The following is a 13,899-nucleotide window of genomic DNA, read 5'->3' as shown; positions in this document are numbered from 1 at the left end:
GACAATATCAAATACAGTTTTAACTTGCCATTGAATGGCATATCAGAATATTAATAATCACTAATTTTAAGATCAGCAGTTCATGGTTTGCTCATATCACATTGCTGTGAACGTAGTAGGTGTTTAATAAACATCTTTTGGCAGACCGATGATTATGTGAGGTTTAGGAATTTAAAAATGAGGTGGGCTGTATTATTCACAACAGCTAAAACATGGGAGCAACTCAAGTATCCTTCAACAGATAAATGGATTAGCAAAATGTGGAGTATCATTCAGCCTTAAAAAGCAAAGACATTCTGACTTACACTACAACATAAATGAAACTTGAAGGAATGAAGCTAAAGGAACCAGTTACAAATGGTTCATTTATATGAGGTATTTAGAGTGGTTAAAATCATGGAGACAAAAGATAGAATGGTGACTGCTAGGGGCTGGTGGGGAGGGAAGGTTAGGGAGTTAGTGTTTAATGTACACAGTTGCAGTTTTGTGAGATGAAAAGTGTTTCAGAAATGAATGGAGGTGGTGGTTATACAACAATATAAATGTTTTAACGTCACTGAACTATAAGCTTAAAAATGGTTAAGATAGTAAATTTTATCTTACATGTATTTTACCACATTTTTATAAAAAATTGGAAAAAAGTTCTAATGGCTATAATGCAAAATGATATATTTTATTAAAGAATTTTCTCAGATATTCTTATAAAAGTTGGTTTAAGATGGTGAATTTTCTGTTATGTGTATTTTACCATAATTTTAAAAATCAGGGAAAAAATGAGACGGGCTGAAAAATCTTGATTTACATAGCTTCCCAACAAAGAACAGAACCATTTGCCTCCTTAGAGCTTTCTGTATCCCTTCACTCCAGGACTTTAAGTCCTCTTTATACCCTGATGACCTGCAAGGTTTATCTCTCGGCCTGACTTCTGTTAGGAGCTCCTGGACAACGGCATCCTCTCACTTGCTGGAGGTGCCCACCTGCAGGTCTCACAGGTTCCTCAGAGTTAACAGGACCTAAACCACACCCTTCTACACCCCTCCTCCTCCTATTTCTCCCTCCATCATTGCTGTCTTAGCAAATGACTGAGACATTTGACAAATCAAGCCAACCTCAAGAGGGAAACCAAGTGTCACCTCCTCTCTGGTGTCCTGTATCCAGAGCACCAGTGGGCCCTGTTGGTTCAACCTCTAACCTGTACCCCGAATATGCTCCTCTCCCACCCCCTCTACCCAGCCCATGGGCCTCCCACTTCCTCTCTACAACCCACTCTCCACCCAGACACCAGAGAAGTCTGTTAAATAAATAAGATCTTGTCATACTGTGTGCAAAATGTGTTCTTGTTTTCTCTTTGCACTCTGAAGAAAATCTCAACTGTTTACTATGGCCTAGAGGACATGACCTTTGCAAACACTTTTTGCCCTATCTTTTGCCCCCCACTCCCCACCCTGCTCCAGCCTCACAGCCTGCGTTCACTGAGGTCAACATGCTCCCCTCTTTCCTCCTTGAAGCCTTAATTTGTGCCATTCCTCCCGTCCAGAGCATTCCTTCCCTGTTCTTTGGAAGGTTGCCTCCTTTACAAGCTTCAGGTCTCAGTTACATGTTAGCCCCTCAGACCCTCCTGCACAGCCCTATCTAAAATATTTCAACTCGCTGTTTTCACTCTTCCTTTTAAGTGATTTTTGCAATTCTAATTATATGCAAGTAAATCAAATTACATAAACAACTATGCATGTAATTATATACAATTGCATAAAATATATAATTTCTAGATATATATCAGTAAGTATATATTCGATATGTATATTTAATATCTTTGTCTTATTAGACCGTACACTCCAAAAACACAAGGCTTAAATTATGCTCACTTTTGTTTCCCAATCTCTTGGCACACTGGACCAGACAGAGTGGAAACCAATGACCCATTTGGGGAATAAGAAAGTGAATGAATGTGTTGCATCTAAACATTATTCAAGAAAAAACCACACATCTTTTCAACATTAAGAGTTGACTGCATTTGGCAAAGGATGTGAAAAAACTCTTTGTAAGGTACCGAGGAAAGGAGAGGCATGATGATTTTCATTTCTTACTGAAGAAAATGGCTGATTTAGAAGCGCAACAGTGTATAATTTTACAGCTAAAAGCATCCTTTAAAGATAATTTTGTTCAAAGAACAAATTTTAGAACTGAAGAAACAGCCCAACACATTACTTCAGATGTCTTACTCCCATTGTTCATGTGACCTCCACCACCTGCATCCTTCTTACCTTGCTTGCCAATCTCCACCTCAGGTTCTGAGTGTTGCTGGAATATTCTACAATTTTATAAAACTCACTTATGCAGACAATTAGCTGATGGTCATACTTAGCTTTTAAATACAAAGTTTTGTGCTACCGAGCATTGCTCTTTCATCTCAGGAATAAAGACTCGAAACAGAGCATTAAGAGATCACCTTCTCATGTCCCCTCTTCTTAAATAATTGGTCAACAGTAAGCATCAAAACCACAGAAATCCCTCCTTCTCTGTGTCTCAGTAGTACTTCGGATTACCAGGTGGGATGGGGAGAACTTAAAAACAAAGGAACATTTTCATCTCCTTTTCTTTTATTCCAGAACTATTAATCTGTTAATTCAGGAATATGATTATGTTTCCAACTTAATGGAAAATGAGAGATTTGTAATGGTTTCATGCTGTTGTCTTCTTAAACATCAAAACATGCTGCAAATATCTTGGAACTATGAGGTACTTTCACTTGTGTCTGAATAATTTTTTACAAATGGGAACAACAAGGTAAGCAGGCTATTGTTATCCACGTAACTTCTGCAGGAGTTGCCGTGGGGATGTGGCATAGGCATAACTACTCTGTTAAAAGTATAGGCATGTACTGCGATTTCACAGATCCTGTACAAAGACTAACAAACAAACCTATGTGGTAGCTTCCTGAAGTGGCTTCTGTTTTATTCTTCCATTCTCCAGACTGCCTACTCTGTACATCAATTCAAGTACTAATACAAAACATACATCAAATGCTACGGTTACAGTTCTAAAGTAGCGATATTTTGGTGGAGACGGCTGAGTTAATCAATGCCTGAAGGGTGCTATGGGAGTCCAGACAAGAACCATAATTCAGTCTCAGGCGTCAAGGAAGGTCTCCTGGAAGTTTCTAGATTATGGGATGAGAAAGGCATTTCAACCAAAGGAAAGTGCACAGAGTCAAGAGACGGTGGCAGGAAGAGAAGAGCAAACAATTCAGCTCATACTATGAAGTGGAGTTTAAAAAGAAACAGACAGCCCTTCTTGACAGTTTATTTTGGTAAATCTGGTCGCTTGGAAGCATTGTTAAACTTAACCTGGTAATATTGGTCGTAAGGAAGGGGCACCTTTGGCTGCCTTCGCTTGTCTGGAAAACTAATTACATGAGTACTCCTGGTGAGTAGGTCAGGAGACAGATCTGTAGAAAACCCAAGTGTTCCCTGAGGAGAGCCCTATTTGCTAGGATTTTCTCTTTTAAGTCGTGGTTTTCCATTTCCTAAATCTTTCATACTCCAGAAGCAAGGCCTGTGTACGCTTTCATTTTGAGCAGTTTATTAAACTGTTCAAACAGATTTCAAGAGGAGCAGCTTTGGAATCTGACCTTTTTAATGAATTATTATTCTTAATGTTTGCAGCTCTCTATCCACCAGGAAAAGGGCAATGACTTCTGTGAACCAGATGGGGTCTTGGTAACAAATCTTGGTATCCTCTTGTTTTCCTCTACCTCATGTGTTTGAAGTGACTCTCGGCAACATTTGACAGATACATATTATACTGTGCTTTGGTATGCAAGCATAAATAAAATGCTGGTAAAAAGAGGGATAACTGCAAGGCTCATATATGCATTTATCTTTGTATGAAGCCTAGTAACTCTGTACTATGTCACAAAGACAATAAAAAAGCCGATAGACTAAATTATGAGCATCTGTTTGTCTATTGAAAATAACTCAGCTATTGACAATAACACTGTTCATGATACTCACAGGGTGTGTGTTGTCTGTGGGGCAAACAGCAGGATTTAAACCAGAAAGCAGAATTTATGTTAGTAGGTTGACAGTTCCTTACATTAAATTTTTATAGAGTTTATTTGATCACTTGCTTTAAAGCTGTGTGATATGAGGGTGGGTCCACAGACCACAGGTGCTTCTTTTTTTTTCCCCTATAAGAAGAGTCATAACATTAAACTCTGGATTTCAGAAAAAAATCTATCAAAAGCATCTATGCCTTCTCCTGAAACATTCTTCCTTATTTTATGTATGATTTCCTCATTATTATACAGCTATGTGATGATAGCCATAGGCATGCTTGAGTTCACGTTAAAAAAAAAAAAAAGAAAAAAGCTAGGAGTAATCTCTAACTTTCCACCCACAAAACAACACTCTGACCCTGCAGGAAAATACTCTCTATTGTAACCTAGGGTGAGGGGAAGGGAACTTTCCTTCCTTAAACTGCTATTTTTTTTTCCATTAGAAACCTCCTATGATTAGTCACTATATCCATAAGGTAACTCTGACCTTTTTCTGTAAACTGTTACATTAACCTCATCTACACAAGTCTGTATTAAAACATCTCAACTTTAACAACATTTAACCATAAGAAGATAGTTTTTACTGTGGAACATATGAAGGAAAAAAGGGGGGGATAGCTGATTTTTTCTTTCTCCTACATCTTTTAAGTGTTATCAGTTACCCAAAGTTCCAGTTTTAATTAAATGTTCCTTTCTAATTGTGACTGCTAGTTGTGACTTGGAATATTACTGACAAATACGGACTTCGCAAGGTATACACTAAATTCTGCTCAAATGCTTTTAGGCCTTAGGTCTGGGATTTCTTTAGGTGCTTCTAGGAGGTACATTGGAGAAGGAAATGGCAACCCACTCCAGTGTTCTTGCCTGGAGAATCCCAGGGACAGTGGAGCCTGGTGGGCTGCCGTCTATGGGGTCACACAGAGTTGGACACGACTGAAGCGACTTAGCAGCAGCAGCAGAGTACTTTATAACCAAGGTAAATGTTTAAAAATGAAATTCTATATTCAAGATTCCTGGTGGTGTAAAGACTCGGCATTTGGCTGCACACACCAAATCTACTATCTCCATTTACTCAACAGGGTGGCCTTTAGAGAGCAGCATAGTGGTGCTGTTAGGGATTTAAAGCCATATGTGCAGACAGAAATGCCTGTGGGAGCTAGACAGGCAAAGGAGAGAAGCAACCCCCTCACCTCCTCCCCCCTGGCTCAGCCAAGTTACTCCATATTGGAATCTCACTCAATGTTACCAGATCTTCAGATTGGTTTTTAGAAAAAGGGTAAAAAATGTAGCTTTTTATGTGAAATCTGTATGTTTGAGGCATTGCCATGTCATTAAAAGCATTCACTTCTACACAGTGTGAGTGAATACAGTGCTGACCACAAGATGACGGCAGGATGAATCACAATCCATGGGTGGCTATTTGGAAAATTTCTTTTAAAAAGACTCACTGTTCTTTATTTTTGTTATCTGGAATAGAACCTACCCATTTTTGTCCCCATAAGTTTCTTCTACTTTACATTCAATCTCTCCTCTGACTTAAGTCAGGTCTGCGGCTGCTAAGTCGCTTCAGTTGTGTCCAACACTGTGACCCCATAAATGGCAGCCTACCAGGCTCCTCTGTCCACGGGATTTCCCAGGCAAGAATACTAGAGTGGGTTGCCATTTCCTTCTCCAAAGTCAGGTCTATTGAAGTATAATTTACACACATCAAAAATCATCCTTTTTGAATGTATGGTTTGATGGGTTTTGGCAAAAATGTATAATCATGTAACCACCACTACAATTAAAATATAGAACATTTCCTTCACCCCAAGAAGTTCCCTGGTGCCCCTCTACATACCCTCAGCTTCCAGAACACCTGGTCTACATTTTATCACCAGTTTTGCCTTTTCCAGAATGTTGTTGAAGGTTTTAACTTTTTCCTTTTTATTCCTTTATAATATTATGTTTCACAGATGCACCACAATTTATTAAACCATCTACTTGCTGATGGGAACTTATATTTTTTCCTAATTTTGGGCAATAATGAAGAAAGCTTCTGTAAACTCTAGTGTACAGGTTATTTGGTGGACATATACTTTCATTCCTCTTGGGCAAATACCAGGAGGAAAATTACTGGGTCATATGTTGTGTATATTTCACTTTATAAGAGGCAGCCAAACTCTTTTCCAAAGTGACTGCACCATCTTGCATTCCCACCTGTAGCATATGCTGTTCCAATCACTCTGTGTCATATAGTGCTACCTCGTTGTGGTTTTAATCTGCATCTCCCTAATGCAAATGATAGGTTCTTTTTGTCAGCTCATTTGCAACTCATACTTCTTTTGGACAAGTATTCATTCAAATCTTCTGACATTTTTACTGAGTTCCTTTTTTTTTAAATTGAGATTAGGAATTACAGATGCAATTTATTTATCAAATACATATCTTTTCAATGTTTTCTATCAGTCTGTGGCCTGTCTGTTCAATGTTCTAAGAGTGGAAGTTTTAAATATTTTTAAGATTTATATTGTTAGTCTTAACTTTATAAAAAACTTTGCCTAACTGAAAGTTACAAAGGTTTTTCTCCTGTTTTGTTTTTCTATATATGCTATGGCTTTACTCTTTGTGACCCCATGGGCTATAGCTCACCAGGCTCCTCTGTCCATGGAATTCTCCAGGCAAGAATACTGGAGTGGGTTGCCATGCCCTCCTCCAGGGGATCTTCCTGATCCAGGGATTAAATCCACGTCTCTTGTGTCTCCTGGATTGGCAGGCAGATTCTTTACCTCTAGCACTACCTGGGAAGCCCCTCTAAATATTTTTAAGATTATTGTTAGTCTTAACAATAAAAAAGACTTTACCTAACTGAAAGTTACAAAGATTTTCCTCTTGTTTTGTTCTTGAAGATATGCTATGGCTTTACCTTACATTTGGATCTGTGATACAATTGAAGTATTGTGTCAACGTAGTGTGAAGTAAGAGTCAAGATCTTCTTAGTTTAGTCATTCTAAGCCTCAGAATGCAGATATGGCAGCCAGCCATACAACAAATACTACCCTTTATGATGATTTCTCCAAGTCAGAGAAAGGTGTTTTGCAGTTCCATACCAACCTATGGCTGCCATATTTTTCCCTTTAAATTATTATTATTTTTCTCTAATAGCATGTTTAACGTCATCTCGAGTCCTAACCTTTATGCTATTAAACTGCTGAACAATTACTATTTCTTTCCAATTTTAGTTTCAAGCTTCAGAAAAGCTTAATCTGTCCAAGGTAGTCATTTGATAGATGTGAAATTTTGGGTAAAAACTCTTTGTCTCCTCCTTTCTAAGCAGGCATTAAAATATTGGTTATAGATAAAAGGGTGGTGGACAGGCACAATAGCTGAGTGGGATTAAGAGATACAAACTACTAGATATAAAATAAGTAAGTTACAAGGAACTAATAGTCAACCACAAATGGGCACTTCCCTTCTCTCTTTACAGGACTAAATCATGTGCTGCTGCTGCTGCTGATCTTCCACATCCCCCGAAGGAGCTCAGGGTGCAGAACAGAAATGAAGCACTCTGCGCTCCAAGAGAACTGGCCGGACAGATCTTCAGATAGTTAGGTATTCTCAGGAGCTGACTTTATGAGCCCAATTCTTTTATCTCCTCATACCTAGAAAAGCACTAAAATCCTTCATGGTGATGACTGTTTCTCATGACTAGCAGAAGTCTCACAAGACCAGCAGAAGCTTTCCAAAAAATAAACGTGCTTGACTGCATGTACTCCCCGCCCTTCACCAAAATCACAGATATACTGATCTTCCCCCACTGCCTCTTCAGAGCAGTTTCTCAAAGAGAACTATCGGAGGTACTGTCTCCAGGGCTGCAGTCTTCATATTGCCCCCAATAAAACTTCACTCACAACTCTCACGTTGTGCATTTTTTTAAGTCAACATAATGTAAAGCACAGGAATATAGCTAATATATTATAATAACTTTATATGAAGAATAATCTGCAAAAATACCAAATCACTGTTGTACACTGGAAAGTAATACAATACTGTAAGTCAACTATATGTCAATAAAAAATTTTAGTATAGTTTTTTTTTTTTTTTACAGTTGATTTTTCTGTTTTTTAGCTTTGCAAAATTTCTTGGTACACTGTAAAGCATTCAATGTAAATATTAAAGGTAGCAATGTTATTGAAAGAGCTCTGCCCTGGGTTTTTCTTCTGAGCATTTTGAAAGTACTGTGAATGCGACAGAACTCAGCCCAACAGATCACAGCACACACTGGAATTCAGATGCTGGGAGCCTGCCACATGGTCCACGACTCAGGCTCCTGGCATCAAAGCTCTTCCCTGCCTGCTTACATCTCAGTAGTCAATAATTCAGCTACTTTAGCAAGAGTGCCCTTCCTTACTCCTTCCAAGTTAATCTCAGAGAAGCTGTTGTGTCTTTCTAACTCCCCTGTCTTTGGAATATCCTCTTCCCTCCTTCAGCACAGCTTTAACAAAGCAAGACAATGGCAATAACAGCTACAAAGCAGGAAGATGTCATTAGGAGTGCAAAGGCCTCAGAACTACACTTCTGCTATTTTTCTCAATCAGGATAAAACTTCCCACCTTGTGAACTTACGAGAGGACAAATCACTCTCTTTGCCTTACAACTTGGCTTTTCCATCTAAGGTACAGCCTGATTTTTGCCACACTGTGCTTCTTAACAAGCCCCTAGCAACATGTAGCGATCTTCCACTCTCAGAAACTTAATTTGGTGGAAAGGTGGGTACATAAGCTTCAGTGGAATGGGTGCCAGAGAGAGTAAGAAGCCAGGAAGCAAAGATGGTGTTATAAAGAAGTTTTGCTGGCAGAGGAAAAGAAAGATAGGATGGTTTAAATAAGGAAGGAATAATGTAAATAATGATGGAAGATACTGGTTATAAAGAATAAAAGACTTCACTCCATTCAGTTGATTAGGAAACTCTTTATATGAATAGTGTTAGTGAGCAAGGTGGTAGGTAAACAGACTGCCACAAAATTCATAAAACACCTTCTGTCCAAGTTACCTTTGGCTTGCACACGTCAAAGCCAATGGTCCATTCTCAGCCCCTGTTTACTCCACCTATGAGTGCATTAGAATGTCAGGGCATTCCTTCTTTCTTGAAAGGTTTTCTTCATTTGGCTTCTTGGACTCCACCCCATTTCCTTATTTTTACTCCTTCCTCTCTGCCGCCTTCTACTCAGTCTTCTTTGCTGGTCCCACCTTATCTCCCCAACCTCAGGCATCAAACTGCTTTTCTTTCTTATCCACACTCATGTGCTAGGGGATCTCATTCAGTATCAACTTAGATACCAATGTCATAGACAGAATAACGCACCAATCCCTGAGGATGTCCTCATTCAAATTCCTGGAGCCTATGCCTGTTACCTTATCTAGCAAAAATGGAAGTAAGGTTGCAGATAGAATTAAGGTTGCCAATCAGCTGTCCTTAAAATAGACTAGTCTGTTTATCTTGAGGCTGCTCTCTTGGGTTTGCAGACGGTCCCCTTCTCATTCAGCCCTTCCATGGTCTTTTCCATGTGTGTGTATCCCTGTTTAAAGGCCTGGTCTCCAAATACAGTCACACTGAGCATTGGGCTTCAAAATATGAATTTTGGGGAATGCATTTCAGCCTGTCAGAGTACTACCTATTTCCTTTATGGGTGAATGTGTGTGTAAATTTACATGTGTGTGTGTATGTGTGTAAAATCAAAGCATATTGATAGGAATACAAGCAATGTTTATCTGGGTATAGGCTTTCAGTACTTTTATATCCTTGTTGACCTTCTCTGGACTTACTAAATTTTCATTAATAAACACGTATCACTTTTATAATCAGAAAAAAATATATAATGGTTATAATAAAGTAGCACTATTGTTATTTCAGAGGAGGAAAAATTATGGCATTGGGCAGAAAGGTACTCAAGACGGAATGCAGATGCCAGGTAAACACTTTGGAGGGTCATGCGTAACAGGAAAAGAACACATCAACTTTCTTCTTCATCTTCCAGAGTCTGTGAGAGTGTTATCTAGACCTGTTAAAGAGGTGACTTAGAACAGTATAAGTAAATGTGGGATATAATATTTATAATACACTTGTATCAATTTCTTTGGGACACAACGACTTCACTACTGTACTCCCAAAGTGTATTTGTAAAATACAGGCAATGCAGAATGTTAAGAGGTATTAAAGGAATATGCTCTTAAGTGATCATAGTTGGGAAACTCAAAATTTCCCTATTTCTTTACTTTAAGGCTTTTCAGAATTTTATGATACGTACATAATAGTATGTTATTCTTTTAAATTATAATGCTATGACTCTCCGTGAGGGAGACAAAATATATAGTATTTCTCAAACATAACTGGCCATAAAATCTCCCCTCTTTTTTAGTGTTTTAAGTAGTATCTTATGAAAGATAAATTGAAAAGTGCTCTTGTATACAAACAACTCAAAAACTTCCTGACTTAAAAGTGAATTACAAAGACACAGTATGATACTAGGGGTTTGGCACTGGCATAAAGACAGACATATAGGCCAATGGAACCAGAGAGCCCAGAAATAAACCCATGCATATATGGTCAATGGATGGTACAAGGGTACCAAGAATACACGAGGGGGAAAGGAGCTTCTCTTCAGGAAATGGTGTTGGGAAAGTTATACATTCACATGCAAAAGGATGAAACTGGACCTCTGCCTTACATCATACAGAGAAATCAATTCAAATGGATTAAAGACAAGACCTGAAACTGTAAAACTTTCAGAAGAAAACATGGGGTGAGAGCTTTATGTTGATGATCTTGGTAATGATTTCATGGATATAACACCATAAGCAGAGGCAACAAAAACAATACTTGATAACTGGGTTTATATCAAAGTAAAATGCTTTTGCACAGTAAAGAAAACAATCAGCAGAGTGAGGTGGAAATCCACTGAATAGGAGAAAGTATCTGTAAACCATAATCAATCACATAAGGGGTTTATTTCTAAAATACATAAGGAACTACAACTCAAAAGCCAAAAACTCCCATATAACTCAGTTAAAAAATGGACAAATGCTTTGAATAGACATTCCTCCGCAGATAAAAATGGCCAAAAGGTATATGAAAGGTGCTCAACATCGCTCATCATCAGGGAAATGCACGTCAAAACCATAATGAAGTATTGTCACACACCACTTAGGATGGCTATAGGACAGAACAAAGAAAACAGACATCAGGTACTGGTGAGTCTATGTGGGAGCCGGAAACTTTCTACACTATTTGGTTGAATGTAAAATGGTGCAGCCACTCCGGAAAACAGTATGATGGTTCCTCCAAAAATTAAAAACGGAACTATCATATGATCCAGCAAACCCACTTCTGTATGTACATCCAAAATACATCAGTAGCTTGGAGAGATGTTTGCCATTTCATGTTCATTGCAACATTGTTCACAGTAGCCAAGATATAGGAAAAAACCTCAGTGTCCATCAGTGGATGAATAAGTAAAGAAAACGTGATGCACACACACACAGGAATGTTATTCAGCCTTAAAAAAGAAGGAAACCCTACCGTACGCAGCAACGTAGATGGGCCTCAAAGTCCATTATAATAAGTGAAATAAGCTGTATAATTCAACTGACGTGAGGTATATAAAATGGTCATACTTATAAAAACAGAAGCTAAAGTGCTGATTGCTACCAGATAGGAGGGGTGGAGAAATAAGAAGCTTTTCAATGGGTATAATATTATAGTTATGCAAGATGAATAAGTCTTAGAGATCTGTAGTACAACTGTAGAGATGTACAGTTATAATAATGTATTGTGCACTTGAAATTTGTTAGGAGGGTAGATGTTACATTAAGTATTCTTAGCTTCATGTGCACACACAAAATAAAGGGATACAAGAAAAGTTTTGGCAGTGACGGACGTTTCTTACCTTGATGGTGATTAATGGTATCGTTAGAATAATATTCTTTAGTGCAAAAAGTGTTAGTTGCTCAGTTGTGTCTGACTCTATGCAACCCCAGGGACTGTACCCCACCAGGCTCCTCTGTCCATGGAATTCTCCAGGCAAGAATACTGGAGTGGGTTGCCATTCCCTCCTCCAGGGCATCTTCCAGACTCAGGGATTGCATCCCAGTCTCCTACATTGCAGGCAGATCTTTTACCAGCTCAGAATACTTAATAACACAGAATAAGCAAAAATTAGTTAACTTTTGTACTCAACATTGAGTTAACTTCTGGATCAACAGCTTCCTCAAATTTCCTTTTGTTATAGGCTACCAATGAAACTCGATCCTCTTAAAATGAATTATTCTCAACCCTATTTGGGTATCAGGATCACCTTTGTTCTTTTAGAAATTGGACCCTCTCTAGCCTCACGGAGTTAGCAAGCTCAAAGGGATGAGGCTGCTGCATTTCTGCTGAAAACAAACCCAGCAATCAATCTCCCTGCAGTTATTTTGATACACAGCCATGTTGGGGACCAATGGCTTAGACATCTGAGCAATATTAAAATGTGACTATGCCTGGATTAAACTAGGTAAGTCCCACATACAGCCTGGATGGGAGGGAGATTTGGGGGGAGAATGGATACATATGCATGGCTGAGTCCCTTCGTTGTTAACCTGAAACTACAACATTGTTAATCGGCTATAATCCAATACAAAATAAAGTGTTTTTTTTTGAAGGTAAGTCCCACCAAAGATTGTGCTAGTAATAATTGCTATCTCAGTATGAAACAGCCCAGAGAGCAGGTTTTGATTGAGGGAAGTTTAGAAATAGTTTGAAGGCTTTCAGAATGTCAGTGGAAAGAGGGGAGGTTGCTGGGAATCTGACAGGGAAAAGTATAGGCTTTGTTTTGAGAAGGAACCAAGTTTGAATCCTCTCTGTCACTGCAACATAACCTTGGCCAAGTTACTTAACCTCTGGTAGCCTCACTTTTTTCTTCCTTATCTGTGGAATTGAGAGATAGGAAATAGTGCCTACCTCTTAACAATTCTATGGGGATTAAATTAAATGAAATCAAGTGGCAAGTATATAATTTTGCCTTAACAATGTTTCTGGAAATTTACAAGAAATAAAATAGTATCTTTTAGGACAAGCATAAAATACAACTCAAACAACATCCATACAAATAGTTATCTCACCAAGAAACAGCAGCTGGGCTTGCTAGTTTCATAATGACACAAACATGAAATATTAAAACTGTCTATGACTGGAAATTGCCAGGAGGGACACAAAGAGAAAGCATCCTGATAGGGAATAGAAATGGAATTTGAGGCAGCTACATTTGCTCTAGAGGTGTTAAGTAGCAATAATTCCTGCATTTTAAATACCAAAAAATTATGCTGTGGCCGTAAGTGTCCCTGGAGTAGATGAAGAAAGAGTAACAAAGCAGTGGCTTTCAATCTGAAAATCACAATGACACGTGGATTTTTTTAAGATGTCTCATCTGACTTTTTGCAGGATGTCAGAGACTTTAGTTATTAATGTTTACTACTTAAAAAGTTATATTCTTGTCCATTAAGCATCTATTATTATTATTATTTTATTTATTTTCTGGGTGAAGGTTTTAGCGGCAAAGCCAGTCTCTCTATAGATATACTGCCACTGCCTTAAATTTTGAATGGGGAAGCCAGAGATGCCTCACCACAGATAATACAATAGGACGGCGAGGTCTTTCCTCCTTCCTCCCTTTCTTTCTTTCTGGCTGGACTTGGATGCTGCAGAGTTGGCTTGCAAAGTCAGAATGCATCGCCAGACATGGCAGGCTGGAGACGATTAAGTGGAGAGAGCTCATTTCCCTGGTTTTGATGTGGTCATATCATCTGTAAATTACAGCACTCAGCTG

General features: G+C 38.5%; 1 long non-coding RNA gene across 1 annotated transcript in view; it reads right to left on the bottom strand.

The window, feature by feature from the left end:
• The window catches only part of LOC139178593 (uncharacterized), a 309,917-nt gene that overhangs the window by 91,957 nt on the left and 204,061 nt on the right, over positions 1 to 13,899 (bottom strand). The gene's annotated exons all lie outside the window — the stretch shown is intronic.

Source organism: Bos indicus, chromosome 22 (genome assembly GCF_029378745.1).
Source record: "Bos indicus isolate NIAB-ARS_2022 breed Sahiwal x Tharparkar chromosome 22, NIAB-ARS_B.indTharparkar_mat_pri_1.0, whole genome shotgun sequence".
In the NCBI taxonomy this organism is placed as follows: Eukaryota; Metazoa; Chordata; class Mammalia; order Artiodactyla; family Bovidae; genus Bos; species Bos indicus.
Note: the sequence above shows the minus strand (reverse complement) of the source record. Positions and strands in the feature narration are given on the sequence as shown.